The sequence below is a fragment of the Pezoporus wallicus genome, unplaced genomic scaffold (genome assembly GCF_028554395.1).
Source record: "Pezoporus wallicus isolate ANWC-B61680 ecotype Strahan unplaced genomic scaffold, APGP_CSIRO_Pwel_v1 contig_7545, whole genome shotgun sequence".
NCBI classification, from domain to species: Eukaryota; Metazoa; Chordata; class Aves; order Psittaciformes; family Psittacidae; genus Pezoporus; species Pezoporus wallicus.
In genome coordinates, this window is record NW_026642398.1 from 4,798,712 (window position 1) to 4,821,410 (window position 22,699).

The 22,699-nt window shown below is 44.4% G+C and overlaps 1 long non-coding RNA gene across 3 annotated transcripts in view; it reads right to left on the bottom strand.

Moving 5' to 3' along the window:
• LOC130610178 (uncharacterized) overlaps window positions 1–16,712 on the bottom strand; it is an 80,116-nt gene extending 63,404 nt beyond the window's left edge. For 2 of the 3 annotated variants that reach the window (XR_008974979.1, XR_008974980.1), the window contains exons 1-2: window positions 12,174–12,834; window positions 6,768–6,872 (exon numbers count right to left, since the gene is read on the bottom strand). This is a non-coding gene — a long non-coding RNA (uncharacterized LOC130610178). Of the gene's footprint in view, window positions 1–6,767; window positions 6,873–12,173; window positions 12,835–16,606 lie in introns of those variants that run through there. The other variant, XR_008974981.1, reaches the window with a different exon arrangement.
• Window positions 16,713–22,699: the final 5,987 nt, after the last annotated feature.

The window sequence follows — 22,699 nt, forward strand, 5'->3', positions numbered from 1 at the left end:
GAAAGAGCGCAGTATGCTTTGTCTGGGAACGCTGCGCCCAACCAAAGAGTGTGTTTGTGATTCGAGCCAGTCTGAGTTAATCTAAGAAAACTAAAGTAAAAACTAAAGTAAATTTGAGAGCACAGAGCTCAAAATTTGACAGGGAGAAGGGGATGAACTCTATATTACTAAAATTAGAAGTGCTTCAACTCCTGCGTCTCCTTTTATCCTCAACCACATCACAGGCTGACTCTGCTGACAAGCTTAGTTGAGGGCAGGAGAAAGCAACCATTCCGTATTAAGCTATCTATCCAAGAGGGATCCTGGACAAATCAAATCTTGTGCAAAGCACTGGACTGCAAATGAAGGAGCCAAGGATCAGCTACTGACTGTGCCAGAAACATGACTGTGTGTACGACCCTGGGATCCAGATGTGCCTGTACCTTGTAACTCTCTGTGACACTGGGCAAGCCACTTAGTGGGGTACCAATACCCAAATGATGGTCTCCATAATATGGAGAGCAAAGTGCTCTTTTTTGTGCCACCAACAGCACGCCCTGCTCTTTCACTAGACAGTGGAGAGATTGCAAAGTCTATGGGGGCTTTGCACTGTGTAGAAGCCCAACACAGCCACAATACTTAGGAATATAGCTTTAGGCTGAAGCGTAAATCCTCCCTGTGCAAGACAGAACCAAGGAAAAAACATATTCAGGCCCTCACTGAGTTAGGGCTAGCAGACAAATGGTTTCCCAGCTTGGAGGTGCACTGAAGCCAGGTAGCTCCATGTAATACCTGCAGATTAGTGCAGTAAATTTTGTACTAACATAGTGTGCCACTTCCAGCATCTGAGCCAACAGCCCACGTCTTCAGTGACATGTAAACACAGCAGTATGTTTGGAGGCTGCTCAGGTACCTCCTACACCTTTGCAGTGTGGCTTTACAAAAAATCTGTGCTTTATATGCTTTATTTGATGAGGCTTGTTCTCTGCTCCACAAACATGCTCTTTTCCATGGCGAGTGTTTCAGCTCCCTTTTAAAAGTAAGCATGCATTAAAGCGCTTTTCACAATGGAGATAATTGAGTGCATGTACAACATCTATCACAATAAAAGCCAAATCTCAGACAGATACTAGGGCACCATCAAAGACTAAAAAACCCAATAAATAAGAATTCATAAGGGCTTTCAGTATAACACTTCCTGACAGCACTAAATCCATCAAAAGAATTCAAGTGTTTGTCCAGCACCTCATTTTACAGAGTATATTGGCACTACTGCAATACAAATAGAACTTGCAGCTATTACTACTAAAGACAATTAACAATGTGTCGTTTGTAGATTCTCCTCTCCTTTTTTAAACTGCCTTTTTTTTTCTTTCTGAAACCTTTTATATTTTTCCAGTTTAAGAATTACCAGGTCATTAAAAAGAAAATTGACTGTTTTGATAACAAATATCAAATAGCAGCAAACGTGCACATCCAGGTTATAAAGATGAGCTTCAGAATGGCAATGCAGATAGATCATTCCTGTTAACACATCAGCAGGGCATCACCACAATATAGTGCTTCACAAAAATGACTTACCGAGCAGGACTGAAAATAATAAGAAATTCCTCAGCAGGGCTGATTCTTTTTACTGTTATATCAATGAGCAAACAACCCTGGTTTTCTTAGTTTGCTTTTTCCATTTGGTTGGTTTGTTTCAGGATTTTTTCAGAGATGGGAGGAAGTCACTAGAAAATGTGGGTGCTTTTATCTGAGCTGTTTTAATTTTGCTGTTTTCCCTGAATTTTCGGGGAGAAAAAACTGTTTAAATACCAGTTTTACAATATGGTAAGAAAGAGAAGAGAGACTATAATTTTCCTCTTTTTGGGGGAAAAAAATTGGCTTTTACAGCCTTTTACAGTTTCTTTCTGCTATAGCATCAAATCTGGACAGGACAGATCACCTGCAATTCCAGCTTCACTGACAAAGGGATGGAGGCACTGAGCGTTTTGCCAGATTCAGGCCAGATTCTGTATTTACAGTGACACTGATTTCACTGATGAATGGGTTTGTGCTGGCAGAGCTAATGCTCAGGAAGAAAACCACCTGCCACCAAGCTGGGCACATCATCCAAGCTCATGTGCCAGGTGGTCAACCTCATCAACCATCAGCTTCTGCATCAGCCAAGCCATTACTTCTACCAGCATCCCTTGGCACAAGCATCCCTGGCTCTGCCAAGCTTCAGTACCCCTTCCTGTGCTGGCTGCTCCTCTTGCAGGCATTCCTAGGAAGCTTAACTTTTTTGTTAAGACATAGATCTGCTTAATCTTAAAAATAATAATAAATCCCCTTAGAACTCAAAGTTTCTTAGTTTGAAGAATAAGAGCTCCCTTTTAGCTTCTGAATTAAGTAAAGCCCAAGATACCTCATACAGTTTTTGGATAACTGACTCAAAGGTGTGTAAATGTGTGTTGTCCCCCCCAGCTTTTGGAGAATTCCATTCACTAATAAGCTGAAGTGTACAAAGCAACTTGGCTACGAAAGAGAGTGCAGTGCAATACAGTACAGCTATTCCACATCCAGTATAGGAAAGAAAACACAGGTAAAATAATAAGCTTTTTAAATGAGACCGGTCTGGGGTGCATTGCAATGAGCAAGAGTCCTGTACAGCTTGAGCTCATGTGGACTAGCCTTTCAGTCCATGGCATAATGAAGATGTATCTGAAATATGCCAGTGTAATGATCTATGTCTGCATGCATCTGTCTTGAGCTCTCACACAGCACTTGTATGCATGGAGTGCGTGACATGCTGTGACTGCACAGCAAGCTAGGATCAGGACAACCGATGCAAAGCTTAAAGCCAACTGCAAGATGCCACAAATGACTTGCAAAGGTCACATTCCCTTCTCTTCAGGCTTAAACAAAGCTCAGGTTGGGAATGTCATGTGCCTGTTGACCACAGCTCCGCTTCTACTCTCCTGCAAGGCAAAGAGGAAACAAGCACAAGAAGGTGCAGATTGGGACAATTCAGAAAATAGCAATGTTTGTTTTGACAACTCCTGACTTCATGGACATGAGTTGGCAGGATTTTCCTTGGCTTTAAAACAGTAGTTTCAAAACTCATCATGCCCCAAATGACTGTGCCAACAAATTAACACGACTTCAGACGTAGTGGGGGAGGGGGAACAGCTAATCAAAGTAGGGCAGTGGAGGAACTGAGAGATCCTAAAGAATATCCCAAAGGAATAAACTGCTGCCCTTTCTTCTGGGTATTGTTTTGATTTTTGCTTTCGTTTGCTCTTCATACCCACTTGATGTAAGACATTAAAAACTATAATGGAAAAATAGGTAAATCCTGAAAATACAATGTATCTACTAGAGGAGGACTAGAATTAGAGAGAGGGGGGCTGTGCATTCACTTTTAATTGCCTTTTATTGCCTTTTCTTTAGGATGGGGAAATGGTGTGAGCTGCATCCGTCCTTCAGGTCTTCTCGTGCTTTTCCAGTCACCCATCTCTGCCTTGCAAAGCTGCTTTGTACTTGTGAGCCCTCCTCAGAGGACCTGAGAATAGAGAAACCTGACAGCTCCCACCTGAGAGTGAAGAACTGCAGGGAAAACACTGCTTTTCTGTTCCCTCACCATGTCTGATCCCCTGGGCCTGCAGACATGGATCTGGCCGGCTTCCAGAAAGTGAATGTGGCGATAAAGGAAAGCAGAAAGGTTTTGGAAGGCAAAGATCTAGTGTTACACTGGGCACCAGCAAGGAAGGTAATGCTATCACTGTGATTGCTGGCATGAGATACTGAAGAGCAACCATGCAGTCACAATTTATCCCAACTCTTGGAAATGACTGGATTAAATATTCAGTAACAAAAAAACACCAAAAAGATTGTCATTTGTAATAGAACCAAGTAAAATCATTATCAATGTGAATTCAGTGGGAAGTTTAAGAATATCCTAAGGGATAGAAACAGAGAACAGACTTCAGGATAACAAAGCCATCTCCTCTTTGCTGCCGCTGGAAATGTCTCCTGCACTGCTGTGGAGGGAAATGGGAACCACAGTGCAAAAGGGGCACTCACACCACACCACTTCTTCACTCTAAGGTGTGATGAAAGGTAGCTACACCTTTAAAGGTGCCTGCCATCCCCATCCTGGGCTTTCATAGCCTTCCTAGTGTCCCAGTGTGTAATTATCCTCCTAATTGCTGTTTCCTAATGTCTAAGCAAGGCTGCTCTTGGTGTGTAACAAATGCCTCTTGTGAGTGTTCCCTTTGTAGCACTGTTCTCTGCTTGAAGCCTGTTTCCACATCCACACTTGATGCTCTCTTTATTAAACTAAATAACCCCTGCTTTGGTTGGTCTTTCTGGATAGGTCACGCTGTCTAAATCTCTTAGCACTGCTGTCGCTCTCGCTGAGCTTTCCCTGATACACACAAATGTATGCATGCACATACGCACACCCTACTTCTTAAAGCGTGTGTGCCCAAAATGGGACACACACCACAGGAAAGGTCTTGCCCCTGCTAAGCAGAGTGGAATAATAGCCTTTCATCTGTTCCATGTGACATACACAGGAATGGCTCAACAGCATTTTATCTGCTGGCTTATATTCAGCCGTCTCATCTAATTCAGCCCTGTACTCTCTTTTTACTATACTGGGGAATAGACCAATATTCACCATTTGGGTTTGGGGGTTTTACACTTCATTTTTCTTCCAAAAGTGAAGTACTTTGCACTTGCTGTTACTTAATTTTACTTTATCAGTTATAGGCTATTTCTGAAAGCAATCTCCATCACTTGAATTCCAATGCTGTCTTCCAAAAAAAAAAAAAACACTTGCATCTCTTCCCATAATGTTATCTTCTGCAAACTGTGTAAGAGTATGCTCTGTATCACCAGGAAAGCTGCCCATGGCAGGGGGGCTGGAACTAGATGATCTTAAGGTCCTTTCCAACCCTAACTATTCTATGATTCTAACCATTGTGAAATTGGGGTAGAACTGACCTTGGGTGGTGGAAAGTGAATAACTTGTAAGTTCTCTTTGAGCATGACTTTTTCAGACAGTTGTGCTCTCTGCCTTATAGCAATTTCCTCTGAATAAGGATGTTCCCCCTTCTCAGGAAGCCCATGGCTTCCTCCAGCTGGTAGAGGTTTCCTCATGTCTCATCACAGAAAGTGGCTTCAGGGACTTGATATGCTGGACTTTGCTGATGTGGGGCATCCTCCGGGTTAAGCAGTGCTCATCTAGACCAGTTTTCTTCATCTGTCAGTGAGGACATTTCACAGGGCTATGCCAAGATGTTTACTGCAGCCAAGAAAACTGTTTTGCCTTTATCCACTGGGTTAAAGAACTAAATTAAATTCATGTGATATGCTTTATTCTTAACAAATCTGTGTTGGCTGCTTCTCATAGACTTGCAATACTCTAGGGATGAGCAAATAACTTGTTGTATTATCTTTCCAAGTATCAGAGCTGCAATGCTTGATTTACAGTTATGGGTCCTCCCTTCCTCTGTTTTTTAAAGACATGATTTGTTTTAACATAAATCAGCAGAGCTGCCATAGAAATGGATGCAAAAATGCAGGGAAAGTTGCTGGGCACTGGAACTGAATCCTCCCTATCTTACCCTGTGAGAAGAGTGATGGGTTTATCTCAGACAGCTAGCATTTTCCCAAACAGTCCCTGCACACCATGCAAGAGCTGGTGCAGCATGGATGAGGCCATCCTAGTTTGGATGGTAGAAGTTTTAGAATACAGCTGTAGTCAACCATGTCAGTCAGTCCTGAACAAGATGATGGCCTCAGTGTTGTTATTCCAGGAGGTTGAAGGAGGTGATCCTGACCCTCTTATTCTGCCTTCATGAGACCCCACTTGCAGCACTATGTGCAGTTTTGATGTCCTTGACATAAGAAGGACAATGAGCTGTGGAAGCAAGTCCAGAGGAGGCCACAAGGATGATCAGGGGCTGGAGCACCTCCCATATGGAGACAGGCTGAGAAAGTTGGGGCTGTTCAGCCTGGAGAAGAGAAGGCTGCGTGGAGACCTCAGAGCAGCCTTCCAGTATCTGGAGGGGGCCTACATGATGTGGGAGAGGGATTCTTCATTAGGGACTGTAGTGATAGGACAAGGGGTGATGGGTTCAAACTGAAACAGGGGAAGTTCAGGTTAGATACAAGGAAGAAGTTCTTTACTATGAGGGTGGCGAGGCACTGGAACAGGCTGCCCAGAGAAGTGGTGAATGCTCCATCCCTGGCAGTGTTCAAGGCCAGGTTGCAAAGAGTCTTGGTCAACATGGTCTACTGTAAGGTGTCCCTGCCCGTGGCACAAGGATTGTAACTGGATGATCTTAAGGTCCTTTCCATCCCAAACCATTCTATGAGTCTATGATTTTGTAGATTTTGCCTTACTGATCACTATAGAAGAAAACCAACAGAATGCTTTCAGGTATCGGATATAATTTACCAAGCAGGTAAACAAAGGACCATGATCCACTTCCCACAAAAGAAAGAGACTGGGGAAATGGCTGATGGCAAAAATTTTTTTGTGTTTGATACATACCCATCAGAGGGGGTCTGTCACAGTAAAACACAGCATAACACATAGCCCTTCAGGACAGCAGCTCTGCTGCTGGGGCTGGATAACTCCCTCTGCCCTCCATCCACTCTGCCCTCAGCACCTGAGGGTGTTCAGAAGAAATTTCAGACAGGGTATATTCAGCCATAGGAATTAATTCACAGCCAGTCTCTGGAGCTACATTAAGCCATGTTTCCAATAAGGTTTCCAATTAATTTTTAGGTAATACCTGTGCATGGTGTTCTGTGCAGAATGCTGAAGGTTGGTAGAGGTCCATTCATCAAAAAGTGATGGGAACCATGGCCTCCATGGTGTACACAGATGTTGTTCTGATCTAGTGAGACATTAGAGAGAAAAGTTAACACAGCAAGGCAAAAGATGTATCGCAGTAAAATATTTCTACCATAATTAAGAAGAAAACAGAGTAAAAGTATACCTATTCACCAGAGTGGAGTAATTGCTAAAGATAATCTAATTAGGGGCTAAGACCAGACAAAAAACACCTTTTTTTTTCATTTTCAGTGAGGCAGATGACTCTGTGGAGGGGACTCAGAAGTGAGCAGACTATAATGATCTCCAGTCAAATCCTTCTGATACGTGTAGCAGGAGAGCAGGGGTGTGACAAGGGCAGGTTTGATGGTCTGTGATGGGACTAGAGCAGAGCCAAAGCCTTAGTACAGATCCACTTGCAAACTGTTCCCAAAGCAAGCACATCAAACCAGAAGAGAGCTGACTATGGAGGTTTTTTTTTCATTAGAAGACAAATTAGAATGATCTGGCTTTTAAATAGAGAAAACTGGATGTTCTGGGTGAGAGACTTCAGTGTTGAAGACATTCTAAGTAAGTTTCCCTCCATATGTTCTCCCCTTGTCAAACAGGCAATGAAAGCTTCTCAAGGGCAGATCTTGCCTGAGCAGCCTCATGGATGAGCTGATGGACTGAACTGCTCAAGCGCTGGCCATGGAGCTTCAGGGCTGCCTCTATGTGACCCAGCTGAGCCCCTCAGTCAGACAGGGGGCAGTGGACTCTCTGTCCTTGAGGGTTTTCATGGCTTCGTATGGCTGAGCACACCAACTGCTACTTAGAGAGAACCCTGCTTTGAACGAGTGGTTGGACCACAGACCTCCAGAAGCCTCTTCAATGACTCTGTGAGTACAACAGCTGTGAAAAAAAAAATGTGGTGAACTAGTTTGTATAAGTAAGGAAAGTAATATAAGTCAGGAAGAATATTTGCAGTCACTGCAAGAGTACTCCCATGCCTGGAATATGCAGTTTGAAGATTAAGTCCTCCTGAGGACAAACTGCAATAAAGGTCATATAGATCACACCTTCTTTATTTTGAACATATAAATTGTTTTGTTCTGATTTTTAAGGAAAAAAAAACCAACCCTGCTGCTGTCTTTCCAAGGGAAGCATAGCAGTAAATGCTCCTTGTAAAGGTATGGCTGAGAAACTAGTGCTATGCTCATACCATTGCTGGAGAGATGGTGTGCTTGGGATCTCTTACAGAGCCCAACAGTGCTGCTCAGTGTGCAACAGCATCTTTTGTCCCTTGGTTGGACTCCAAGCATTGTGTTTGGACACAGGTGGCAAATCCAAAAGTAGTCAGGAGCTGAAAGCTGCCATTTTAAATGCAGTTATGAATCGAACCTGTCTTGTGCAAAGGGTTTCCACACTTCTAGAAGTGAGGATGAGTGGAAATTAGGGCCTCCCTAGAGGCAAGCTATCACCAGCCATAAGATCTGCAGGGTCCTGCCTATGCTGGGGGCAACGGCTAAGTCTGAAAACCCACATCCCCTCAAGTACTCCACTGGGAGGAGCAGGAATGGGATGTAGGGACCATGACTGATAGACACTATGGATTCTGTAAGTGTGTAACAACTGGCAAAGCTGAAAGTGGGTCTCAGAGGCCTGTGGTGTGCAGCTATGGTCCCAAGTAAATGCTGCCACCCACCAATCCTCTTTGGAAATCTGTGATCACATCTAACTGACCGAGTTCAGAAAAGGCAAATTCAGTGTGGACTAGGTAAAAGGAAGGACTTTCTGAAGGACCATGGGAATGGAGAATCTATTTTATAATGTCCTGTTTCATAACGAGTCTTGTTTAGCCTGGCAGAAGAGTGGCTGCAAGGGAACATGACTGCTTTCTATAAATACAGCAGGGAGGGAAACACTGGGGAGAACTATGTAAGTGAAAAGCCAATTCTGGTGAAAAAAACAAGTGGTATAAATTGGCTCAGAAAATAATTAGTCCAGAAGATTTCTAACCACCTGAATAGGAACGTCCTAAGGTTGCCTAATAGCTGCAGTGCATTGAGGGGGACCAACCAAACTATTCTTCTGACAGAGTTTGACAGGTTTTGAATCAGATCATGGGGCTGTTTGTAATAGCAGACGATGTCACCCAGGAGCTGTTCTGCCTCTGGCCCTGCAGGGCTGGTGTGTTGGAGGGCAGAGATCCTGCATCCCCCATGCTGTTCTGCCATCAGGGGTAAGTTACACTGCTCTTTAAGCTGCTTTAATAAACACAGCCTGAGTGTTTGCTTTTGCTTTCACAGATTTCTTGTTAATCTCAACACTTTGTTCCCCTGATGTCCTAGGGAGATACTGAAGTCCAGCCAAAGGACCAACGCCTTCTCTGTGCTTTATCGTCTGTTTTCCGGCATCGTCTGACACTGCTTCTCAAGCAGTAATACCTGTTATTCCCAATTCTATCTCTATATTCTCCTTCCCATCTCCCTCTTCCTTCTTATTTCTTTTCTTCTGCCTTGTGCTACACCCGCTTAATCTTCCCGAGCACCTTGGATCGCTGACTTCAACTCCCAGCTCTTCTTCTCACCACCATTCACCGCTTGCCTCCCATGACTCCCTAAAAGACAGGATGATCATAGAATCATAGAATAGTTAGGACTGGAAAGGACCTTAAGATCATGTAGTTCCAACCCCCGTGCCGTGATATTACTTACCTGGAAATTGATATTAGATGGAAACTATACCTACCAGATTCTGTGCCTAACTAGAGTATCATATGGTGGAGAGCATAAATTAAACAAGAGCAGATGCACATTGATATAAAGTTTGGCTTGAGTGACCACAACTGCTCACTTCTATGAATGGACCATCAAAGACTCCAGGAGATTGCAAGGCATGTGTTGGGTGACGAGAAGCAGCACAGCTGAGTTAAGGAGGAATTTTGCTTGGCAATTTGCTTTCCTTTTTGAGGTGTCACCCTTATAGCTGGAAAGAAAGTCCTAGATCCCCAGTCCTTTGCTACACAGTTCCTTCTATGTTACAGAAGGAGTTGTGTAGCGCTGTTTGGTATACACAAAGTTTTTGAATTAGTTGCCAGCATACTCACTAAAGAGCAAAACATGTCCTGCTCTCAAAAATGTGTCATCTGAAAGTCAAGCAGAAAAGCATGATGATTACATACCCTAAAGTGGACGCTTATGGTCTGTATGGTCAACTCTGCAGGCTCTGCTGACTGGATCCTTGTTGACTCTAGTGGGAATACAGACACTCAGCTTGGAGGTAGATATCCACACACAGACATTTACATTTAACCAACTGATATGCAAGCATCAAGTGTCATTGGAGATGCCCTAGGATATCTCAGATGCATTTACAGGACTGGCAGAAATTACACAATGGACTTGCCACCTTCTGCAGCAGGAGCTGGAGGTTAGGCATAATCCTCTAGGACATCTTAAATGTCACTGAAGATCTATGTGTGGGCAACTGAATATCAAGCTCTGTGTGTCTTAATCCAGAGCTGGATCATGGTTGAGAATGCTTACAGCTAAAATAAAGAGTTTCATATGTGGCTGAAGGAACTGAATAAGCTGGTTTTGCAAGTTCCAAAGTTTCAGTGCAACACTTGCAACTCGATATGGATTATCCACTAAAACCAACACACACCTAGGGAAAAAGAAAACACTCATGCCTCCAGAGAGAAGCAAAAGCAAAGCCTGAGTAAAAGGCAAGTACCTGCTAATTGATTTATATCACAGGATACAGTGGCTGAAGACTCTGACACTGTAAATAAGAAAACAGTGTTAGAAATGGCCTAAACTGAAACAAGATTGACTCTGAATGAAAACAAAGTATTCACTGGCTCAGAGATGGGAGATTAACGGGGCTGCTGATTCAATGGATCAAAAATTGCACTGATCTAATGCCTCCGACTTTCCACATTATGTCCGGAAAATGTAACCCAAGTACAGCTAGATTGGAAGATTGCTGCCTGACAAATGCTTTTCTTCTTTTTTTTTTTTTTATCCTTAATGGAAAATTTCAGCTCCATTTTTCCAGCAGCCCAAAACATCCTCTGCTTCCCACATTGTGAGATGACAACAATGTTCAGCTGTCTTTGGCCTGAGTTACGGAGCTGTGCCAGAAAGTGTCTCAAGTTGTGAAAAGTCTTAAATCAACACATTTTACCACTGAAGAGTGAGGAAAAACAGTTTCTAAACCATATGAAATATTCATGTCTAGCATCTTGTGAGATACCATCTGGTTAGATCAAACCAAAGCAGAGCTGATAGTGACATAGAAACACATGGGAGAGAAAACAGGATGATGTGACTTGAAGATTCATTGTTTCATGACCTACAAAAGAGCACTGCAACCCAGCAAGAACTGCTTCTGAAACAATTAGTTTTTCAAACACAAAAAATATTGATCCTTTGGGTCTGCTATTAGGAAAACCATAACGTACTTCAGATAAAATCATGCATCTCATGAAGGTATTGACAATTTAATTGCAATTTAGTATTTGTCTAAATATTAGTGTCTAAACCCCTCCCTAAACTACCAAACAAGCATATCTACAGCCAGAAAAATAATAAAGGAGAAAAACTGCTGCAGACATTATGATCTCCCAGTGTTTTACACTCCTAGTATATAAATACACCTTTTTTTCCCTAAACCCCATTGTTACCAGGACTTGGGAGACCTGAGTTTTGCTCCTGTCTGAGCTCCTTTTCTGATATATGACCTTGAGACAAACATTTTTCTTCTGTTCCTGATTCCCCTCCCACTTTCAGTCTCTTGCAGACAGTGACAGTTTTACTGTGCCTTGTACAATGGGGCCTCTAGGTGCTATTGCAATGTAAATAGTGGCAGCTCAGGTGCAATTGCGGGTGGAATATGGCTTTTATGATCCAGTTACAAGGTCACCATTGGGTGAAAGGATTGCTGCATAAAACATCACCGAGCCATCAGCCTACGGCTGCCTGCCAGTTATACAATAACGTTATTTCAAATGTAGGGACACTACTCGAGGCTCTCCCAAGCTTGCCAAATTCGTGGCACTGCAGAGCATCTGTGGTAAAACAGCCCCATGCAGGTGAGTATCAACATGGAGATGCTTAAACTGCCTTTCCCACTCTATCCTTGTTGTTTGCAATTCACCCATTCCTTCCCTCAAGGTTAATTAAGTTTTGTGACACCTTGGAGGATAAGGAAATATTGTACCCAGTTCCGTGGAGGGGAAAGATAAAGGAGGCAGAAATGAAATGGCTGCCTTGGAGTGGCAGAGCTGGAATCAGGACCAGGGTAATCTCCATTCCCTCGTTGTGCTGAGTACCTCGTGATAAAACTAAAATGCGACCGCTTTAACAACAGTGTCACTCACCCAGTATGGGCTCTGCAAAGGCTTTGAAAACCAGGGAAGAGAGCATCAAATGTTCCAGCCCACTTAATTTGAAAGCTGCCTATAATAAGCCCTTGGGAACATGTAAAACAGACAGGTCAAATTACACACTTACACAAATATCACTGGATTTCTGGCATTTAGGAATAAAAGGCTTTGATCTGTTCAGTTTAAAAGTGCCTAAAACATCCATACACTACGTTAAAATTGAACATTAAATGCTTTCCTTTTTGTATTTTCCAAAAGCTTAGCCAGAGACAATTTGCACACAGCATGACAAAACTTTCACCTTAATAACATAAATATCTATGCACGAGTAATTTGGCACAGTGTGCAGTTGCAAAATATTTTATATTCAGTAAAATGGCAGTTCTTATCTAGTTCTTATCCGCAGAAACCCTTAAAGAAACAATCTATCACCCTTTAAAAGCCCCTCTCTATTCCTCACTTTCCCATCTGTCTTATTTATAGCTCTCTCCTTTGTAAAGCCCTCCAAGATCGACAGATGAAAAGTACTCATAAAAACTCTGTGTGAGCCAGGATTGGAAATCAGCAGCACTTATGGATGTTATGCATACGAAGGAAACACTTCAGGATTCAAAAGCAACCCTACGTCAGTGTCCTCGTCAATAATTTCGCTTTAACCCAGTGCTGCTCACACAAAGTTGATGCAAACGCATCAAAATACCTCTTAGCCCCCCTCCCACTTATATTTTCACTGTGGCTATGAGCAGGGATCCTCTCTCCCGGTTTTCTCTCATTGCACAATTGGCTTTCCATGGGCCTCTTCGGCAGCTCCAGCCCTTTGGGAAAGCAGAGTTTATTCCTCCCCTCCTCTTTCAGCCTCACATTGAGGAGGTCTGTGGTGGGGACTTGATGCCACAGAATGTCAATGCCAGGAGTGGCTTTTGTCATGGAAATGAGGCACAGGACTCTGACATTGTTTGTGCAGGAAGGAGACACCCTTGCTTCCCCCCCAACCTCCTCTTTCTTTCTGGGAGATTACATTTGAACTGATGAGCTCTGGCTCTCTCACATCTTGCGAGTGCCAGAGCCTTCCTCAGGACTGACTTCCCCATCTCCTCCCTTGCCGACATTTTTGTGCCATTTCCTCTTCGTCATGTCCAATTTATCATTACAGGCTTATCTTGGCATTTGTAAGATTTCATGGTTAAAAATGCCAAACAAGTCTATTTTACATTAATTTACTCATGCTGAGGGCTATTTACCTACCCCATTATACAGAACACAAGCATGGATTCTCCCCAGGGAGAAAAGGATGTAGTCTCCTCAGTGAACTAGAGGGCAGCAGGAGGTGTTCAGGAAGTAAACATCTTCTCCGCGGACATGCTGGTATCAAACGGATATATCCCTGGTGGCACATTTATTTATGCCCTTCCGAAGGGTATTGCTGTTCAAAGTCTTCCTCCCGATTTGACTCAAGAGGGATTTGGGAGGAGACGGTAACATGGACACTGCAGTTTTTTCAGTGCTACAAATACAAATGCCCAAGTCCTCGTGTCTTAATGTGCAGCTCATGGTGGTTGACCATCACATCAGACCCAGATGGCTGTCTCGCATGTTAGCATAAAGTCAGTCCCAGTTGCTGCCATGTGGCCAAACCCATCCCCTTCACAGCCCTGCCAGCCATGTCACAAAGTCACTGATAGCTAAAAAGCTCTCTTCAAAATAATTTCATTATTAAACTTGTGCTAGACCCAGAGCAGTTTCAGGCTGAGAAAGTTGGGGCTGTTCAGCCTGGAGAAGAGAAGGCTGCATGGAGACCTCAGAGCAGCCTTCCAGTATCTGAAGGGGGTCTATGGGGATGCTGGGGAGGGACTCTTCATTAGGGACTGTAGTGATAGGACAAGGGGTAACTAGTTAAAACTTCAACAGGGGAAGTTTAGATTGGATATAAGGAGGAAGTTCTTTACTGTGAGGGTGGTGAGGCACTGGAATGGGTTGCCCAAGGAAGCTGTGAATGCGCCATCCCTGGCAGTGCTCAAGGCCAGGCTGGACAGAGCCTTGGTCGACACGATCTAGTGTTAGGTGTCCCTGCCCATGGCAGAGGGGTTGGAACTGGATGATCTTAAGGTCCTTTCCATCCCAAACCATTCTATATATCAATTCACAATGCAGGTCTTACCGGGATATGATTTAAATTGGTTTGTTAACAGTCTAGGAGAAAGGAACTGCATTCCAAATGCAGGGAAACTGCACCCATGCTCTTTTTACCCACCTTCAGGCAGGGTTTGTAGACTACATCTCGGTCTGTATTCCCGATTGATCTTCGATTATATTTCTGAATGAGTATTTCTCATTATAAATCATTTCAAACTGTCATTTTACAGCTACTACAAGTATGTGGCACATACAAAGTACACAGTGCATTCTTCATGTAGAGTAGGTGAAAGACACAGTGTAATTGCTAACTGATAAGCGTATTTAAACATCATACCTGTGTACTTACCGCAGCTCCGAGCCTCCAATGTGTAATGCGTTGTAAATGCACACACCTCTCATGAAACAAGGTACAAACCCGAGTCTCACACCCCTGCCTTGCACAGGTTTCATGCAGTGTGTGTGGAGCCTTTTCACAGCTGACAGGGTTTGAAGCAAAGTGTTGAGACATAAAAAATTTATGCACTGAGGCACTGAGCTATGCAGCCTCCTGTATGTCATGTAGTACATGCATGGTTCTCTATGCCAAATATTTGGAGAAAGTAAATGCAATTGCCCATAAGCTTCCCAAACAATGGGAATGCTGTAAGCTGTGGGTCTAGAGAAGCAGCTTGATCCTTGAGGAGTGCTGGAATACCATGGGGTAAGGAAGAACAGCAGAGATGCTAAGGAGCAGGCAAACTACGATGCCATTAGCGTGTCTTGTGCATGTGCGTGCGAAGAGAAAGCAGCATCTGAGTTCATGTGTTAGGATTTCCCTTCTCCCTCTGGAGCAGGGGGAAACAGTAACTCCATGAGCGTGAAACATGTCATCCCCTGTTTGCCCCTACCTCTGCTGATGGACGCACTTTAACGCACTGCTCCATAGCAGCCATATCCAGCATTCCCCTGCTCCTGCTCCAACCCCTCCAGCCCTGCTCCTGCTGCAGCATGTGCCTTGCAAGGACTCAGCCGTCCCCCTGTGCTCTCCTGTATACTCATCAGCCCTCCCCGCTGCATCCCCATTAACACTGCTGGGGCTTGTACGGCGGAAGCACTGACCTGCATGGTGGTGGTGACACAACGCACACATGGTGCCATAAATTCAACTAGGTTGGGAAAGACCTTTAAGATCATCAAGTCCAAGCACTACCCCAGCACTGGCAAGGCCACCACTAACCCATGTCACCAAGGGCCTCATCTACATGGTTTGTGAACGCTTCCAGGGCCTGGGCAGCCTGTTCCAATGCCTGAGCACCCTCTCTGTTAAGACATTTTTCCTAATATCCAATCTAAACCTCCCCTGGCGCAGCTTGAGATCGTTTCCTCTTGTCCTATTGCCTGTTCCTTGGGAGACCGACCCCACCTCACTACACCCTCCAGTCAAGCAGTTGCAGTGAGGTCCCTCCTGAGCCTTCTCTTCTCCAGACTAACCCCTCTCCAGGTCCCTCAGCCCTTCCCCATCACACTTGTGCTCCAGGCCCTGCTCCAGCTCCGTTGCCCTTCTCCGGCCCCGCTCCATCACCTCCATGTCTCTTGCAGCGAGGGGCCCGCAGCTGAACACAGGACCCGGGGCCCGCCGTCACCAGTGCCCGGGGCAGGGGGAACTCCTCACACAGAGACCGCGCGCCTCACGCACACCACGCGCCCCGCGCACCCTGTGCGCTCATTGGCCACGAGGGGAAGAAGGCCCCGCCCCTCCCGGCTGCGCGTCGGGGATTGGTTGCCATGGCAGTGACGTCAGAGTGTGCCGGGGACAGGGAGCGGAGACACGGAAAAGGTCAAAGTAAAGGCGAAGGAGGAGACGCGGCCGAGCGGGAGCCGAGCCGAGCGGAGCCGAACCGAACAGGGGCCGAGCGGGAGCCGAGCGGAGCCGAACCGGGGCCGAGCGGAGCCGAACCGGGGCCGAGCGGAGCCGAACCGGGGCCGAGCGGCTCCGCGGGACCCGGTGCTGAAGTGAGGGCGGCGGCCGCCAGCGGGGGGCTGCGAACGGGCCGGGTGAGGTAACCCCACCTCCGGTGCGCCCCCGCCGCCTCCCCTCGCAGGTACGGGGAGCTCCGCGGTGGGGTCTGGCTGGGGCGGGGGGCGCAGGCCGCGGTCTCGGGTGGAGAGGGGACCAGGGCCGAGCGGGCGGCGGTGGGGCGGGAGGGTTGGGGGCCTGCAGCTGCCATCGGGGGCTGGGGGTGAGCGGGGGGACCCCGCGGGGAGCTCCGCGCCCTGCACCGCGCCCCCCGCACCGGGGGTCGCTTCCCCACCTCACAGTCCTTGGGGGCTGCGCTCTCCGTCCTCTCCTTCGGCCTCGCTGATGGGAACAGAACTTGGTCGCTTTTCTTATTGCTTATTTTTAGGGGGAGAATAAGGGGGGGGGGGGAGGGGATGTCTGTGGGGAGCTCTGCCCCCGCCCCGGCCCCAGCTTTGCATAACTTGTCTCCCCAGTTGACTTGTTTCCTCCCTGCACTTTGCCCTTGCCCGGTGGTCTGTGCATGAGGGAGTAGAACTATTCAGGGACTGGGTTTTGTCTCTTTAGTTAGCTGGATTGCAAACAAGGCATGTCACTTATTATATCTCTCTCTATGTATATATAGCTATATATCCCCTTTTTTCCTCCAGCAGCCCAGTGCTGAAGCAAGATTCTGAGCTAGCACAGAACAAGGCCCTTGGGCTTGATATTTTTTAGCAAGCCCTGGAGTGAAGCTGCTATTTAGCATGTGGAGTTTGAATGCCACAGGCAGTCTGTTGTCTCTTCATGCTCAAAGAATAATTCAGAGGAGCAGCAGTGACTCATTAACAGAAAGTATTAGTTGCATGAAGGCAAACCCAGGTGAAGTTTCTTACTTTACCACAGACCTACTCTGTGACCTTGGCTCAGTCCTTCTGCATCAGCCCTCTGTTTGCTTATGAATCAGGAACAGTGGTGCTTTCCAAAACCATCCCGTGAATAAACATACTAATGGCTGTGAAATGCCTATCTGCTGTAGTAATAACAGGTAGATAGAGATACGATTTTTACTATAGGAGGATGGAGGCTCTAGCCAGGATGCACGTGTTTTGCTTGCAGAATTTCTCAGTAGTAGCTGCACTTTGGAAGCAGGCACTTGCTTAAAAGGATGTTTAATAACCTGTAATATTGCATGATCTGCGCTGTGCTCATCTCACTCTTCATAAATTTATGGAGAGTATGTGCTAATATGCTTTCAGGGAGCTTCCATTTCATCCTTCAAATAGTATGTGTATGCTTTTTCCCTTCTGTTTGCCTAGAACAAAGCTGGTGTCCTCTTCCACAGCTGAGGAAACCTTATGAATCCCTAATGTGGCTGATTATCTCTGATAGTTGGCACCTCTGAACTAGACTCAGTATTTTGGTAGGGAACCGCAAGAGAGCGAGAGGAATTCTGATGTACTTGCTGTGATGAAGAAATTACTTCTGGCACTGGTTTGTAGCTTACTGTGATAGCATTGAGTGGTACTTGCCAGGGTTGGGTGGTTGTGTTAACTCCAAGCTGTCTCAGAGTGCCTCTGTATTTGCACAGAAAAGCTCAAGGGAGTGACAGTGAGTTCTTTACACGTGTAATGAAAGGAGAAACTGTGTAGTTCAGGTTTAGGAACAGTATTTTCCCTCCCACTTTAATGCTCTTTGTAGAAAATCAAGTGCCTTAAGTATGCCATAAATAAAAGCTACAATCCAGGAACCCCAGAACTGTGCAGGAGTTGAGGTTCACACACTGCTAGGAAGCAGTGTGCAGCCACTGCAGTAAGGGGTGAGAGCAGCCAAGGATAGAGCTGGGAGTTGCTGCTGCTTCTGTGAATACTGACTTGAGTAAGCTTTACCTCTTTACAGTTTTACTTTTTACTAACTTTGCAGCTAGATTGTCTTCTTTTTATCAGTCTATTGTAGATGGATACATCAGGAAGCAGCATTGTTTGACTGCTATCTTAGGGGTTTTTTTGAAAGTAATTTGAGCTATAGTTTCTCACGGCTCTACTCAAGTTAATATGAAACTTCCATAATAGAGTTTTAACATTCAGTAGGAAAGCTTTTATGTGTTGAGAGAGGAGGAGGTGCACACAACACAGTTTTGGGTTGTTTAGTTTGCTTTTTTTTTTTTTTTCCCTTTTTTCTTAACAAAAACTGAAAGCTGTTAAGATGGCAATTCATTGTTAATTCATAATATGTAGGTGCCCTGGAAAAATCAAATACCCAGTTTCAAAGCTACCCTTAGGCATCCTTAATTTATGCAAGCAGGGCTCACTGAGTAACTACTGTAAGTCTCATTGACCTTACTAGCTTTGTAGAGGTCATATTTTAAAACAGAGAAGTTGTGCTTGAACTATTTTTTCAGTAAGTATTAGGAGCAAGTACTTGTGTACAAAACTACTTGCTTTTTCCAGCTCTTCATTACATTTTTGGTTAGATTATTGTTTATAAGTGCTACAGTAAATCTGGTGTGTTCTTGTATTTTTTATTTCTCTCATCTTGCTATTAGGGAGAAAAACAAGTTTTTGAAAACAAGTTCTTCTTTAAGATGTTGGTAAAACAAAATGTGAGGTTTTATGAACAGGGAGAAAGGCCAGTTCTAGGGTCAGAGAAATTTGGCCAGTGCCACCTGAACGTATCCGAGTGACATCAGCATTTTCCTGAGCCATTTCTGCTGTTCGCTTCTGTCGGTTCCCAGCAGTGCCTCATGTCTTATGTAAGCTCACACTGTACATCCTGTCCTGCTGTTCCCGTGCATGAGAACTCACTGGCGTTATCTTACTGTAGGCTTTGAGTGCTGAATAGTTACTGGCTGCTGCTTGTCTCAAATGTCTACATGCGAATTTCTCATGAGCATGCTGAAGGGATCTGTGCCAGGAGCATAACGCTGTCCTCCTAGGAGACATCAGAGGAATAACTTGGAGCGAGACACAGCTCATCCCCCTGCCCGTTGGTAATGGGAACTGTAACCACTGTGGGGTAGCATGGCTCTGGAGATAATCGTGAGAGAAAGGTTTTGCCTCAGTCTGTATCATACATACCTGAACTGCTAATGTAGTTTTGATGGCTGGTGATAAACCAGCCATAAAACTCAAAGGACTAAAGTTTCAGTAGAAGCTTCAGTAATACTAAGACTGCAAAATGAAGGCTTTTATGTGCTGTTACTGTCCTCCTCTTGTTAGTAGGTCTTTGAGAAGAACTGTGCCTTCAGATACTGATGGTATAAACTTGTTCTTGTTAGCATTTAGTCATGCATAATGAAGATGCTGTCACTTACTGAGTGAAATTGAAGCAAACCCACGATTATCAGCTCTCAAAACCAAACATTTCTTTTGTTTTCCTTGCCTGCTAAATCTAACTGAAACTTGCTGGCATAGAGTCCTGCACTAACATAATGTTTATAGTTTAATTCTAAGTAAATCGGGCACTTCTTTGAACAGTATCTAATATGTCAGCTTGACATAATAAAATGTTTGTTAAATACACTGTAGGCTCTTTTGTTAGTGCTGTAGCAGTGTGGGGGAGCCACATTCCTTCTTACCTGTCTTGGAGAATGTGGTTGTCCTTGTGTGGCCCCTTGGCTTGTTTTGAACGACGGAAAGTTTCCATGTGAGTGCTGATGTAGTGCAGTCATGTCCAGGGTGTGCAGCTCTGCACATTCAAGATTCCATTACATTCTACTTTATTGCTTTCCAGATACTTATGTGAAGGTCCAAATCCACGTTGTTGTTATTCAATAGCCTTTTCAGTAGATAAAATGTATGCAGAAGGGAGGAAGGGTTGACGTGGAGGAGAAGCAAACCTGGAGAGGAGTGCGGATATGGCCTATGGAAGTAATGAAATCTTCCCTGTGACTTTCCACAAGTGCTCTGTCCCATACTGCATGGAACAATTTCTCATTGTGATGGAGAAACAAGAGCAATATAAGACTTGACAAGGAGACTGGTTATCTGAAAAGGAGCAGGTGCAGTGCTTTGACACTTGAAAGCTAAACAAATTCCTGTAAGTGAGCCCTTCTTGCAGAGAGAGGTTAAGGGTATTTATTGGCAGAACATCTAAGAGGGACTTGAGTTTTCAGGGAATTGAATTATCACTATTGCTTTTATCACACAAATCTGGGAATGCATGGGGTTTTTCTAGTGCTTTTGTTATTTTTGGAGGATATGCAAATCTCTTTTAAAACCATACGCAGGAAAACGGACAGCAGTGCTGTGGTACACATTTCAGAGACTTGTAGCAGCTGTAAGTAAACATCATAAAAATAAGAAATTACTTCAAAAGCAAGTGTAAACCTGGTAAAATAAATACATAAAACTTCAGAAGCACCTGCCTGTGTAGCACATTTGATTCCATTGCAGTCTGTTTTATTGCTTTGCACATACTTATGTGAAGGTCTAGATACATGTTGTCATTATTCAATAGCCTTTTCAGTAGGTGTAGGCAAGTAAAATGTAGCCCGGATGCTTAAATCTGCTAAAATATTTATAAGCAAGTTGGCTCTTGGAAAAAGTTTCCCACAGGATGCAGTGGGTGTCAGGTCTAAAGGTCAGTGGCAGACAAAGTGAAGTGAAGGCTCTTTTGGATTTATTTTTCTGCTTTTCCAGAGAAGTCCTCCTTATGTCAAGGACTAAGAAATCTTTCTTTGTTATTTCCTAAATTTCCCAATGTTAACAGGCATTTGCGGGTTTGTGGTTTGTTTGGAGTTAAGTGTCTTGTTGAAAGCTGAATTTCTCTTGCTTTGGGGGGGGGAAATGAGTGCAGTTAATATATTCATGAACTCTTGTAGCACGGAAGGACTTCCTGGTGTAAGTCAAAAAAGCCAGATGGAGTTTCAAGCGACTGTCATGTACAGCTTAGGAAACGAACATTCCTGATACTAATAAAAGGGCCAGATTGGAAGTACATAATTAATCCCAGTGTCCTTCTCAACACGTGATAAGATTTGGCTATAGCAGTTAATGGAGACAACTGTCAAGTTCTGTGAAGCAGTGGATTGTTTGCCTAAAATAAAAATACCTGAGTGCTTACTCCTCCATGTATGTGATAGTGATGAGTGCTCATGCTGCAGTTCAAATGGGAAAAGAAGCGTGAGTAGTGGCTGAGTTAGCCTTGAATAGATTTCCTGTCTTCAATATGTATGTAAAGATATAAATATTTAATATGCATAATATATCTGCATACATATTTTATGTATATAAATACACTTGAAGAAATAAGCGTATAGCGGTTTTTAAGTGTTACACTGCAAAACCTTCTCTCCGTTGGAGCTGATTTGAAATGCAGTGACTGGAGAGCCACAGGAAACCATCTTGCAATTAAGTTTATTTGCTGTATGTATCAGTGACCTGGAAATAGTGTGCAGGAAGGTGCTGAATTAAAGCTTCTGTGATGGCACAGAGTCTATGTCAGAGACAGACAGGAGGAGGCACGGGCAGATGGCAGTCAGTACAAAACAGGTGAATAATCAGATTGAGCAGAAGCTGAATAGGCTGTGCAAGTGAGTGTGCTGTTTGCATGCTGCTTTGGTTCTGGGTTAAAGTGATGGGGAGTTTTTCTGCTGTGATCTAGGAAACAGAGGGGTAGAAAACCTACCTGTAGCTGGAAGCGTGTATCATGGTGAAAGCACTGTCAGAGGGAACTTCTGGGACGAGTAGAAAAGTCAGTGCTTTCAGACCTGTGCACTGGAAATGTTAAAAACCTCTTCAGCTTTGTAGGCTTCACCTGCAAGTTTATTCAGCTCATGCATAACATGGAACAATACTGTAAAATGACCGAGAATCATAGTGCCTGGGGAGTACAGATACGTGGTATGACCATAAATATTTTTTAACAAGACATATTTGTGATGATCTATTTATATTGCATACTTTACGTAGTTTGTTGGAAAACATTTGGTAGCTGTCTGGCCTAGCTGTTCATGCCCTAGCTCAGTCATTGTTTCCAGGTTGTTGCTGGGAGGCACTGTAGGAGTGATGAAGGTAAAGAAGAACAAAGGGATGGTTGTGCTCATGAGTGAACGTTGCTAATACAATAGCAATCTGTCTTTCCTGTTTGTATTTCGTTCAAAGTGTTCCTGCCTTTTCCTCTTTTAGCAAGTTCTGTAAGTTAAACCAGCAGTGAACTGGTCTAACTGGAGAATGCCGTACTCGAGAGGCATTGCTTTGTCTGGGCTGGCACCTAAGGAGAAGCAGCACAACCCACCTTGCAGTTTAAAGTGTATTTAGCCTATGTAAGCTTTCTAGTCTTGAAATTACCCTTTAGGAATGTATCAGTTTTCTCCTTATACACTGTCATCTTAGGATGCCTCAGTCTGAGACCACCAGGAAGGACCCACCAGCACAAGAAGGTTGAGGGAATTTGGTGGATATTTCTG